General features: G+C 36.8%; 1 long non-coding RNA gene across 2 annotated transcripts in view; it reads right to left on the bottom strand.

The window, feature by feature from the left end:
- Positions 1-944: 944 nt before the first annotated feature.
- LOC118246313 (uncharacterized) overlaps positions 945-12,159 on the bottom strand; it is a 55,819-nt gene continuing 44,604 nt past the window's right edge. For both annotated transcript variants that reach the window (XR_004778136.2, XR_004778137.2), the window contains exon 3: positions 945-1,034. This is a non-coding gene — a long non-coding RNA (uncharacterized LOC118246313). The remainder of the gene's footprint in view (positions 1,035-12,159) is intronic.

The following is a 12,159-nucleotide window of genomic DNA, read 5'->3' on the forward strand; positions in this document are numbered from 1 at the left end:
ATGTAGTCTTACTGTTTCTACTGTTCTTGAAATTCATAATCTGCATTATACAGAAAGCATGAATAGACTGTTATAGCACTTCAGCTCAAAAATAAATTAACTGCTCTGCACCCTTGGTTTTCTGTCTCCAAGGTTACCAGTTGTGTTTTTCATGAATGCTGGTGTTTATTTCCTGCACTTCATTCTTGTTTACTTGTTTTGCGTACATAAAAAGAGAGAGATTGAAAAATATGCATTACAGATAGTTGCCATTTACAAATGGGGACAGGAGGTTTTGTGCCAGAGACAAATTTGCCAAGTATCTTCCTTCTCAGCGCAATCTGTGACAAAGGCTCAGAAAGCTCCATAGCACATGGCAGCTGATGTTCATGACTCTAATTAAAGTCCTGGATCACAAAACCCTGCCAATGCCAGTTTTTCACACAGAACCTGGTGAAACAAAAGTGGAAAAAAATGCTTAGGGGAAGCAAAAAGGAAAGGAAGATTCTCATGATTAGAAAAATATTAAATCCACAAATAAAGCAGTGCCATAAAGAACAACATTTGGCACCAAGTGAGTTGCAGAGTAGCCATCTAATTTTGCAAGGTCCCTGAGGCTTTTCCCATCTTCCTGATACGCTGGCAGAGTATCTTGCAAGTAAAATCTTAGTCTCATGACTGAAACTATTTGGGGCCATCAAAAGATGTTGCTCTGAGAATTCAGAACATGATAAAAGAAGTTAAAAAAAAAAACACTATAGAAACAGAAAAAAACTTTAGATCCACAGAAATCTTTTACAGTAACAGCTTCAGGCTTCAGCATCTTTGAAGCAGACAGACAAGCAAGCACACACTATGCCTGTGTTTGGGGCCAAAACTACAACTAATGAGGCCTGCAATTCCACCAATTTCAACTGAACCACAGAGTGTTACTTCTTTGTTTTTGTTTTTTAATACCTGCTGAAAGCCTTGCCATTTGGCAGAAGGAACAAAGACCACACAAAGGTGACAGGTTTCAAATCCTCGGGGTATGCCCATCCATTCAAGACAGCATCCTGTAAGACAAGATGAACATTTGAAATAGATGCTCGAGTCAAAAGAGGGTGACTTGCAAAAATGCTATAAATACCAAGTCTGCTGTCTATATTAATAATTTATTATCCATCAGATTTATCAAGCAGAACAACTGAGCAAATGTAAGACTACAATCATCAGTTTCCCACATGCACCGAAAAACAGGGAAGGTAACTAAAGAGTCATTTCTTGCTAAACTGAACTTGCTTTATGTTTCTATTTCCTAATATATTTTCAACTTGGTACTCAGAACCTACTAACACTTTGCTTTGGTGGATCCCATCTGTTTTTAAATTTGAGAGTGCTCTCAAGTGACTTTGAGAAGCTATAAAGCACACATGTAAATAAAGCAACAAAAAACGATGTGCATGTGCACTTTAGATACGTGCCATTTCAGGCAGGCTCACAGGCCTTGGGAGTCTGGGTGTTTTTTTCCACCACACTCAATCGATAGGAGGACTGGCACACGCCAGGGCTCCAGATGAGTTGGTTCCTGGATATAAAGAAGAGCCCTTCTGAGGTGGGAAAGCCAGCGGAGGAACAGCTTGTCACTTGCCTGTGACTCCAAACTGTCATACCCTGCAGTGGCAGGTGTCTGAAATCCCTAATTGATCTTATCAAAGAACGAAGAGTGTTACCAAGCTGAAAGTTTATATTTGCCTTAATCTTCACTCTGAAGCATACCAAATAAAGGTTGTGAGAACTTTCCTTTACCTATTATAGAACGCTTTTTCATAATCCGATAACATAAATCCTACGTATTTTATCAACTACATCAAGCATCAGACAAAAAGTATTGCATAAAGGTGCAGAAGAGTAGAAATCTGATGTAGTTATTCTTTTGAAGAAAGAGAAATGACACAGATGGAGAATATGGGGGAAAATATGACCAAGGAATTCCATTCTTTGCAAAGTATAGGGGAAGGGTCTGGATATAGTACCGTTCTTACTCTGTCTTAAGACATATGCAAAATACATTACAACCACTCTATACACAGAGAACAGATATGCAACGAAAGTGCTAAGGCTTCCTCAAACTAATCCATCCCAGTTGATCTGCTATATTTAAGCTAAGCAGTTTCTTTTCAAAATTCTTTCATTCCTACCATGTGTATTAGTTCTTGCAGATACTCGTTACCATAGTAATAAATCAGGCTGTGAAAGAACAACTAAGAGCTATAAGACTACACTAACTAAAAAAAGCAAATTCAGGTAGTTATTTTTTGTTGAATATTTATCAACTTTTATGGGTTTAGTAAGCATTGTATTCACAAGAATATCTGGGAAAACCAAAAGGCTTTATAATCTATATGCATATCTAACCAAGTGTAATTGCATGATCATTTTAAAAACATTTGAGCCTGTCTCAGAAAGGCAATAAAGCATGTACACAACTCTAAGCACCTCCAAGTGGCTTTCATTAACTTAAACATGCTTGAGAAATACATATACACTCACATACTTCACTGACTTAAAATCAGAGGTAACTTTGATTTAAAGGGGAAAAAAATGAATATATTCTCCTTTCATTAACATTCTAAATTTGGTGTACAAAGATTTTTTTTAAATGCTTTGTGGCTCTACATTGAATATAGAAGTCTTCTGTTTATAGGCCTGCAATGCACCTTAATCTTTTTTCAGCTTTTTGTCCACAGTAATTTTGTTACGTGCTAAGCTTTACTATTTCTTTTCTGCCATTTCTAGTCTCACATGCTACAGTACACACACCCAGGTCTACGCAGTGCTCATCAATACCTAAAGAGAACAACTGCAGTTAAGTCTAACAGGTTCCCTACAAATATAGTTTTACTTGGTATGAAATTAGCATGACAAAGATTTCCATTAGGGAAAATGAAAAACAGAAAAAGAACAAGAATATGACTGGTATCCCTGAGAAGTACGTAATGTCTCTCACATCCATTTTATCGTAGTGTTTTGGCAACTGTGAGCTTTGTGAACCTAAGATATTCACAAAATACTTCATTCATCACTGAAAGGTCACAGAACAGAACCAGGATGTTTCATGTCATTCTAGAAGGTAGAGCGGTCATGAACCACTTTATATAAAACTTCACATAAAACTTTGTATAAAACTATTTTAATGTGGAAATTGTTGTGTTATAGGATGTTTGAACATCTTAAAAAATGAGTAATCACAGTTTTGTCTGACTGATCTCTGCTGTTCAGAACAACGTTGCGTTGAGCTGGTTGGGATTCAGGATTGCTTCTCACCAATTGGTGGATTTCAGCTCAACTAAAACACCTTCTCCTAATTGTCTCCTCATGGATTTCTCCTCCTCCACAGGCAACCTCAATAACCCATAGCTAATTCTCCAAGACCCACAAACTCATTTTAATTATTGGTATTTCTATGTTGGACTATACCAGAAGCTTAAAAAAAAAAAAAAAAAAAAAGCTATAGAATGATACAGCACAGCAGAATCTATATTTTATGCTGTTGGCATGCTCAGAATTTAGCAGGGTATGTATCATTTTGTCTGTTTACTCATTTATCCCGAATTCAGGTAATGCAGAATACATTTTCTGTTTCTCATCAACTGAATTCACTTAATACTATACTGTTTTATTTGAAATTACATATGGTTATGAAAAATTAAATGAGCAGACAGGATAGGTTACTTATATTTTCTATCAGTATGCACAACTTCCTTTTAACGTTATACACATACGTACAGACCCAATTACTCAAAGTTAAACATCACACAAAGTATACTCTAAAAGCAGTAGGGACAGAGTTTTGGCATTTTGTTGCTTGTTGTTGCTGTTGTTTTGTTTGTTTGTTTTAAAATCTGAGAAAAACTTGTTTCAAGTGAGAAACAAATGCAGAAAAAAGAATTCCAAACATTAAAATCCCCACACAAGGCAAAACTACTTCACAATGTTCCTGTTATGTTTAGATACCTAGCGATATTCATTTTGCTTTATGGTTATTCCCTCAGAAATGTTCATTATGTATGAGATTGACTTTAGCAAGACAGGTTCACAAATGAATTAAGTGACTGCTTCTGTAACTGGCTGATCTTTGAGTAACTTTAATAATTTAACTCCCTTAACTTTTGTAATCATGCAGCTCATAATTCACTTCAGAATTTTATGCATCAAAACTTCCTTTCTTGCTCCTGGCATGGCTCAAAAACAATGTCCTTGCATGATGGAATAGGGTGCTTTACTACATCAGTTTGGGGACACATTTACAACAGAGGAAAAACAGTCTTCCAATATAGAGAATATATCACTGTCATCTCCCAAAGATGCTAAGTGCAGATTTTAAAATGCAGTGCCTAAGAAATTATTCCAGACTCACTGTGCAAAGCTTTAGTCCTCTTCAAACACAAACAGCTATGCTTTACTTTTTATAAGCCATGAAATCACAGGTGTAAATATTGGCATTTCATAAAAGTAATTGTTACTGCACACAGCATGTTAGGAAATAATTGCACTGTATTATATAAAAAAAGTGAGAAAATATGAAGAAGAAACAGTAACAACTATTTTGTAGAGAATATATACATATATTACATAAAGAATTCATTTTAAAACATGGATGTAACTATATTAGGAAATAATTGCACTGAATTACAAAAAAAGTGAGAAATTATGAAGAAGAAACAGCAACAACTATTTTCACAGAGAATATATACATATATTACATAAAGAATTCATTTTAAAACATGGATGTAACTATATTACGACTGTTACTGGAGTAAAGAATGGAATATCTCTTCTACTTTGTACACTACTTGGCACAGATCTATTTATTAAACTCCCAAAAAAATGTATCAGTAAATTGCTGATGTTATGAAACTAAGTAATCCAGTGTCAGGAAACAAAGTCAACAGTGAACACACTATGCAAATAACACATCCATACAAATAATAAATGCTTTATTTTTCTGCCCAAACAAGAAGTTGTAAAAAGAAAACGTTTGCAATAAAGTAAAAAGCCTTGTTATCTACTATATTGAGAGGAAAAAAAAAAAAAACTATTTGACTCCTACAAAGTCATATACTCATCGTTATGAAAGAGACTGAAATTAAAGGGCTAGCCTTGGCTGGAGGTAGCACTGGCAGGAGCTTCTATTGGCGGCTTTCTCCCAAAATGCGTGTGACAGAGTTTACATGTCCTTCGCTGCCCAGAGGTGTTCAGACACGCACGTTCACTGCCTCAGGACATGGGCTGGATGTGCAGGTGTATGACGGCAAGGTGATCTCAAGGAAATGACAATCACAGGACCATACTCTATATCCCAGTACAGCATCCTAACCAACCCAACCTAGAGAGTTTATCTGTAGCACTCTCATTCATGCTAATATTGCTTCAGTAAATAAATGTTTTCACACAGAAAAATGCCTGGGGCCACAATATCATTTCTGCTACAGGGCCAAAAATTCTGTTCTCCAGTGTTTTCCAGAGGAATGCCTATCCGTTATGCAAGATAAGCCCTGTCCTGACCCATACAGAATTCAGCCACACTCTTAACAGTGCTTTGCTAGATATAGGTAGATGCTTAACTGGTCCCGCAGTTCATACAAGCTAACTCAGTTATAGCTCATTATTAACTAACTCAATTATCTATTATTTTCCAATACTATATCCTTAGAGTTGCATCATTTTTTTGTATTTCTAAGGCTCTCAGGTTTTTCCTTCTTTGTACTGATGGCTCAAATTTTCATGTATGTAAATAAAATGTAACTGCTTTTCCTACATCGGAAAACTGTTGACCTTAAGTTAGCCTGATGCAGGCAACAAATCTGGATTCAACTAGCTGGGAGGGTTAATTCTCTATATATCTATTTTTAATGAGATACGAGTTCACTGCCTGCACCCAGAATACACACTGAAAATGTTCGAACTCCAGTTAACTCCCCTGTTCACGTGAAACTGAGTGGCATCCCCTTTGGAGGCAGGCCAGTAACCAGGCTGGGCTTTTCTGAATTCATATTCACCACCTGAGTATTGAAAAGAATGGGAATCCCATTCAGGCTAGAAAGAAATGCAGAAGACCAAAACGTACCTTAATACAACACAATGGTAGCTAGCTTATTGGTTGCATGAGGAAAGAAAGGAAAGAGAGAGAAGGGAAAGAGAGAGAAGGGAAAGAGAGATATGTTTGGGCATTTGTAGGAAGCTATAAAGAACAGAAGGCTGCAGCTGCTTAAGACAACAGACTAGATCAAATCAGAAGTCTGTGTAGCCTCCACCAGCCATTGATGCTGACTAGATACTGGAAGAAAAAGCCCTGGAATTTTCATGTATCAGGCAATGTTTCTGGCAGAGCCTCTCAGCCTCCTCCCTGAGCCACCCATGTTCTACTGCTACATGAGCAGCAAAAGGCTGAACTAGGAAAATGTCAGCCTGTTGATGACCGAGGGAGGTGACTTAGTGACAACAGACACAAAAGAGGCTGAGCTACAATACTCTCATTGCCTAGGTCTTCTCCAGAAAGGGCTCTGTGCTTGGTCAAAAGGTTCAAAGAGAAGATGAACTACCAGCAATGTACAAGGATCAAAGACACTTAGGAGAGCCAGATCCCTACCTGCCAATGCGATCTAACAGGTTGCATCTTACGGTGCTGAGTAAACTGAGTGGGTCCTTCAAAGGGCCACCCTGTCATCTCTGGAAAAGCATGGTGACCAGGGAGGTGGGCCCAGCAACTGGAGAACACACCTGCAAAAATTGTCAGAAGGTTCATGTGGGGAATGAAAACCTCACTAAGTGACTGGGAAATCATGGAGTCAGTCCATTCGAAACCTATTTCTGGGTGCATAAAGGAGAATACAATGACTGGGAGAAGATAATAAGACAGCTGAGTCTGGACGGGCTGAGTGGCATACAGTGGGAAGGTAAGACACAACAGGATTAAGGTGGAGCAAGAAAGGTTCAGAATAGCTATAAGGAGATTTTTTTTTCCCCATGAGTACAGCCCAGCACTGCTGCAGGTAGCCCAGAGAGGTTGTGCTATCTCCATCCTCAGAGGTTCTAAGGTTTGACTTGTAAAACCCTAGGCAACCCAGTCCAGACCAAAAGCTGACTGCTTTATGCTGGAGGAAGGACTTACAACCCTCCCCAGGTCCCTTCCAGCCTGAACTATGCTGTGATCCTATCCTGCCTGCAATCTCTTGCAAACTAAAAAATCTGAAATGGATAAGAGTATTTCATTAAATAACTCAAAGGTTACAAGAATAAGAATGTGTTCAGCTGCCTTCACAGGCATGAGGGAGAAAACTTCAGGCTGGATTTTCAGCAAGCAGAGCTGGCATGGCTACAGTTCTGACAGTAATTCTACATCTCAGAAGTGCTCAATACACTTCTGCCTTCATGGAAAAATGTTTTAGATTTGGTAAACCATTGCTCCAGACACTTGTCTTGTGTCCATGTCCACATCTGTCTGCCAGCCAGGAAACTGTTCTCTGCAGAAGTCTCTAATTGGCAGTTTGCTGCAGAAAAAGAACCTCAAATCAAAACCATGCAGTATAAATTACAAACTTAATGCTGATCTCAACGCTATATAGAGTAGCAATGAACTTCCCTGCACATACATGTCAAAGAAATCGAAGAATATTCTTTATACCGCAATGGAGCTTTATTCTAGCAAACAAACAAAGCCTAAATACTGTAATTAAATGAGAACTACATGGAACTGGAAACTGTAGTCTGTTTAAACCTGAATTACTACATCACCACCTTCTTTCCATTGCACAAACGTCTGTCATCTACCAGTTACCATCTTGTGTCTTAATTTACATCCACTGTAGGAAGTCTGAGTCACACAGTGCAAGTTCAGCACATAAAATGGAAACTCCTTCTCCTAGACCACAGTAATATTCTTTTACCTAATCCTTTCATACTGTACAACTCTCCATTCTCCACTCTTCATCTGTTATCATTCCCTCTCCTTAAAGTTTTTACAGTATTTACAAGAAGAAAGCTATTCTCACCAAACTCTCTTTCCTTCTATTCTTTTTTTATGTTACTGGGTGCCAAGAGAGACTTAACGTCACACAGCTTTCACATCTGAATCTTGCTCTCTCTGGGCTGACATGTCCTGTGTAGCAAAATTATTTGAAAGTTTGGTCCAAGTCTCTTTGGGTTTGTCAAAGTTACATAAGAAAGAAGGGGAAAAAAAAAGAATAAAAACATAAAATACTTTATGTGGTGATGTGGTGGGGAAAAAAAGCTCTTATGTGTTTTTTTTTTGGGGTGCTGGAAAAAATAGAATCCTGCCTTTTCATCTGACAAATAAAGAGTACTGCTAACATATCTTTGTTAGTGCTTGTGGGAAAGGAGACAGTAAATTGACAGTCACATCTAACAGGTGTCATGGAAAATTTAAGTGTATGGCAATCAACGTGATCTTAAAATAACTAATACAGTCATCTGAAGTCCTTCAATAATTTCCTGGTAAGTTATGAAACTGTGATATAAGCTTGACATTTTTTTTCTAACTTTTATATCTATTTTCTAGCATTTATGACTGGAGGAAAATATTACAAAAGGGAAAATAAGCATTTTTAGTTAAAAAAAGTCAGTGTTGATTTGTATAAATATAAATAATCATTTGAATCAGGAAATTGCTGAAAAGCAACTGCACCCTATTGGGGTGCGATAACTACCCATAATGAATTTATGTAGTCAAGCTAAACTGTCTACTAAAAATCATGCTCGCTTATGTTCAAAAGGAGAATCAAAATTAAATTTTTTAAAGGGGAGAAACTTAAAAGACAACATGAATGCTTTGTACCAACTCTAGACAAACCGTAACTCCGATTTCTATCCCACTTCCAATAGCCAGCCAGAAATAAAACCTGTGGTCTAAACAATGCGTCTTTAATTGCAAGGTATTCAAATGTTTAAAGCAGAAGACTCAAATTATGGTCAAATACTCCATTACTATCACTTACAGCTTTATGATTATCTGAAGGGCTTCCTGCAGGGTTAGGAAAGCAGTTTCTTGCTCAAGAGTGACTATGGCTTGAGAGATTCTGACTGTGTAGCAATGACAGCACTGGAGCCTATTGCAGCAATAGCTTTGTGTTCACATGGACACATTTTGGTCCTAATTTGAATTTTCTTCTACTCTAGTGAAGATCTGTCAATAACTGCTCATCATTAGTCACTTGGTGGTGTTTTGTTTTTTTTTTAAACATATTACTCTCAACTCTGCCAAATCAGAGACTGAACAGAAGGACATAAATTTATTATGCCTAATGTTTACAATCTTTTTTTTAATTAGAAATTTAAAGCTATTTTACCTATATGAAATGTAGCTAAATGATGTTATACATCATAAATCAGCAAAGAGTTTCAGAAAAATAATTAACACCATTTAAGGATATACTTAACCTTGAGTTTGATAAATAAATATATATATATATTTAAAAATAATTTATTACTGCATCAGATTTTGTGGATTTAAACAAAAACCTGTAAGTCTGACCTGAAAAAACTGATGACAATTTTTGACAACATCCCTTTAGCACCCTTCCAGGACATTTAGCCTAACGTCAAAAACATGCAGCCTTAGTTTCTCTAATTTCATTTTTCTAAAATGCAAGTACAAAATTAGTCAAAAAATTAACAAAACTTCAATCAGTTGTGTAGGTGTTCAACAGGCTTGTAACCTAATGATAAACCTGTCTGTACCTTTTTCAAAAGTAAAGCTAGACTAGAGAGTACTGAGTGAGGTCAGCCTATATCATAATACAGGCAAAAGTATTATTTTTCTTTCACTTGGAATTCCTTTGCTGGAAAATTACATCAAGCAACTATGAATGAGCTGAAGACAAGGGGGCAGGTAGACACAGGATGTCTAGAAAAGCACAAAATACCAGAGATGGGAAGAATTCAAACTGTTTTGTTCCAAGATGGATACGGAACACAGCGGTATTTGTTTTGAAATAGAACTTCTTTATTAAAGTCTCACTACTGCACCTCACTTTACTATATTTAAAATTTCATTTGCTAGACATGAGTATTTGAATACAGATAATATAATTAGGTATTTTAAAATACTTAAGTTACATACACTTTTTGTAATTTAACGGTGATCTCAAATGAAGTGTGCTCTGAATGTTATAATCCAAATTTAGTAAAAGTTTTCCTGCACCGAGCGACAGATTTTTATCAACTATATGAATCATCTTTATTACTTTCAAAAAAAAAAACCAAAACTATGTGCTATTTGGAAGAAGAACAAGGAGCGATCTTCCTGTTGCCCTATAAAATTCTTATTGTTTTATGATGATAAGAAATTAATCTCTTCCTCTCCTTTTTTGCTACTTACAAGTTCCTATTTTGACACCTCTTCTTATCTGTCTTATTGAACCAACTGCAATAAAGAGCAAGGATTACATGAGAGAAAACGGAAACCTCTCTAAAGGTGAATGCAGCTTACCTGACAGGCAGAAAATGGGCAGAGACAAATGAATCATGCAATTATTAAAGTCATCAGCAGCAGTCACAGACTGCATTGCCCAATAAAAGGGTCTGTAAAGATATTGATTACTTCTGGGACTGGAGTACCTCATTGGTGCAGTTCCCTGTAAAAATAATGTACTATAAGGAACACCTGGGCCTAAAGATTGAACTGTTAAAGATGGTAAGAAATTCCCTACTTGCTCAGATCTGTGGTACATCTAGATTTCGGGTTTCATCGAAATATTAGCAGCTAATGAACACATTTGTCTTTCTTCATTGATTCAGATATGCCTACTTACTTCTTAGAAGTGAGTTATTTCATCAGTCATCTTCTAAGAGAATTACTCCAACTCAGAGCCTTTTATAGACAAAAAATTCTTAATGTGAAACCTTCAGGATAGAGTACCAACTCTACGACAATTTAGGAAAGCTAATGCAGAAGTTACACCTCAAAGAGAGCAAGAATACGTCAACAAAAGCAAGAAATGAGTGCCTGCAACCACCTGCTGGAAAAGACACTTGTTATTAAATCCAAACCAGCACCTAGTGAAAAGGAAAAAATCAGTACTGAATTATTCCACAGAAAATTTTCCTACTTAAAATGTTTCTTAATTTGGTCTTGAAGATGTGGGTTTGCTGAAACACTGAGAAAATTAAGATCTTGTCATATAAATTCAAACTTCTGTGCCAACAGCATTTAATCATTGGAAATAGACAAACTGGTGAACTTAACCTGTTGCAAATATCACTGAGATGCCAATTCCTAGTAATATCAGGGTTCATTAATGTAGGAGTTGGCCACACAAAACAGCCTTCCGATTTTTAAAATTCTTCCCCAAACACATACTGAATGGTAGAACTCGTCGGGCAGATTAGCGGTCGACGTGGTGCTTTCTGTGGCAATAAGAGCCTGGCTCTAGGCCATCATTCACAAGGCAGCAATTTTAATGGCATCTGCAGTACCTGGAAACCTACCCATGCTTTTCTCAGTTGTCATTTAGGGGGATCGTGCTCTTCTTGGAAGAAACCAACATCCCCAGGTGACTGTGAGGGCTGCCTTCATGACTCACTACCCTAGACTCCAGTTAGCTTTGCAGACACCAGCTAATTTAGGCATCCACCAAGAGGCCCACTGCTGAATAATGAATACTTTATATTGCATTTGGTCTGAACAAAAATTAACAGAGATCATAACTGTCTTGCTGAGCACAGTGTATTAAAGCTACAAATACCAACTGTATCAGCATATACTTCTGAGTATTTGTGTTCATCTCAGGGAAGGGAAAAGACACTTCAAGACTTTTATGAACATGTTCTCCACTCACAGACGAGCATTGAAATGCATAGTAATTCCTTGCATTGATTTGTTCTTTCCTGTTCTATATATGTTTCCCATAAATTTCAAAATGCATTGCCTCTCTAACTTTGAATATGCTGTGTATTTTTACTTAGAGAAATATACCAACTATGAGTTAATGACACATACTTTCAAGTACCACACTTATTTTATTTTTATTTTTTTACTTTAGAGTGGTAACTTAGCAAAAGTCATAGTAAACTAGTAAAAATGATTATTAGTCCTAAAACTGTGCTAAGGGCATTTTATTTGCTTGGATGTTTTCTTTGCCCAGATCATTAAAAACAGATTGTTACATGCAATTTACCACT

Source organism: Cygnus atratus, chromosome 7 (assembly GCF_013377495.2).
Source record: "Cygnus atratus isolate AKBS03 ecotype Queensland, Australia chromosome 7, CAtr_DNAZoo_HiC_assembly, whole genome shotgun sequence".
Taxonomy (NCBI): domain Eukaryota; kingdom Metazoa; phylum Chordata; class Aves; order Anseriformes; family Anatidae; genus Cygnus; species Cygnus atratus.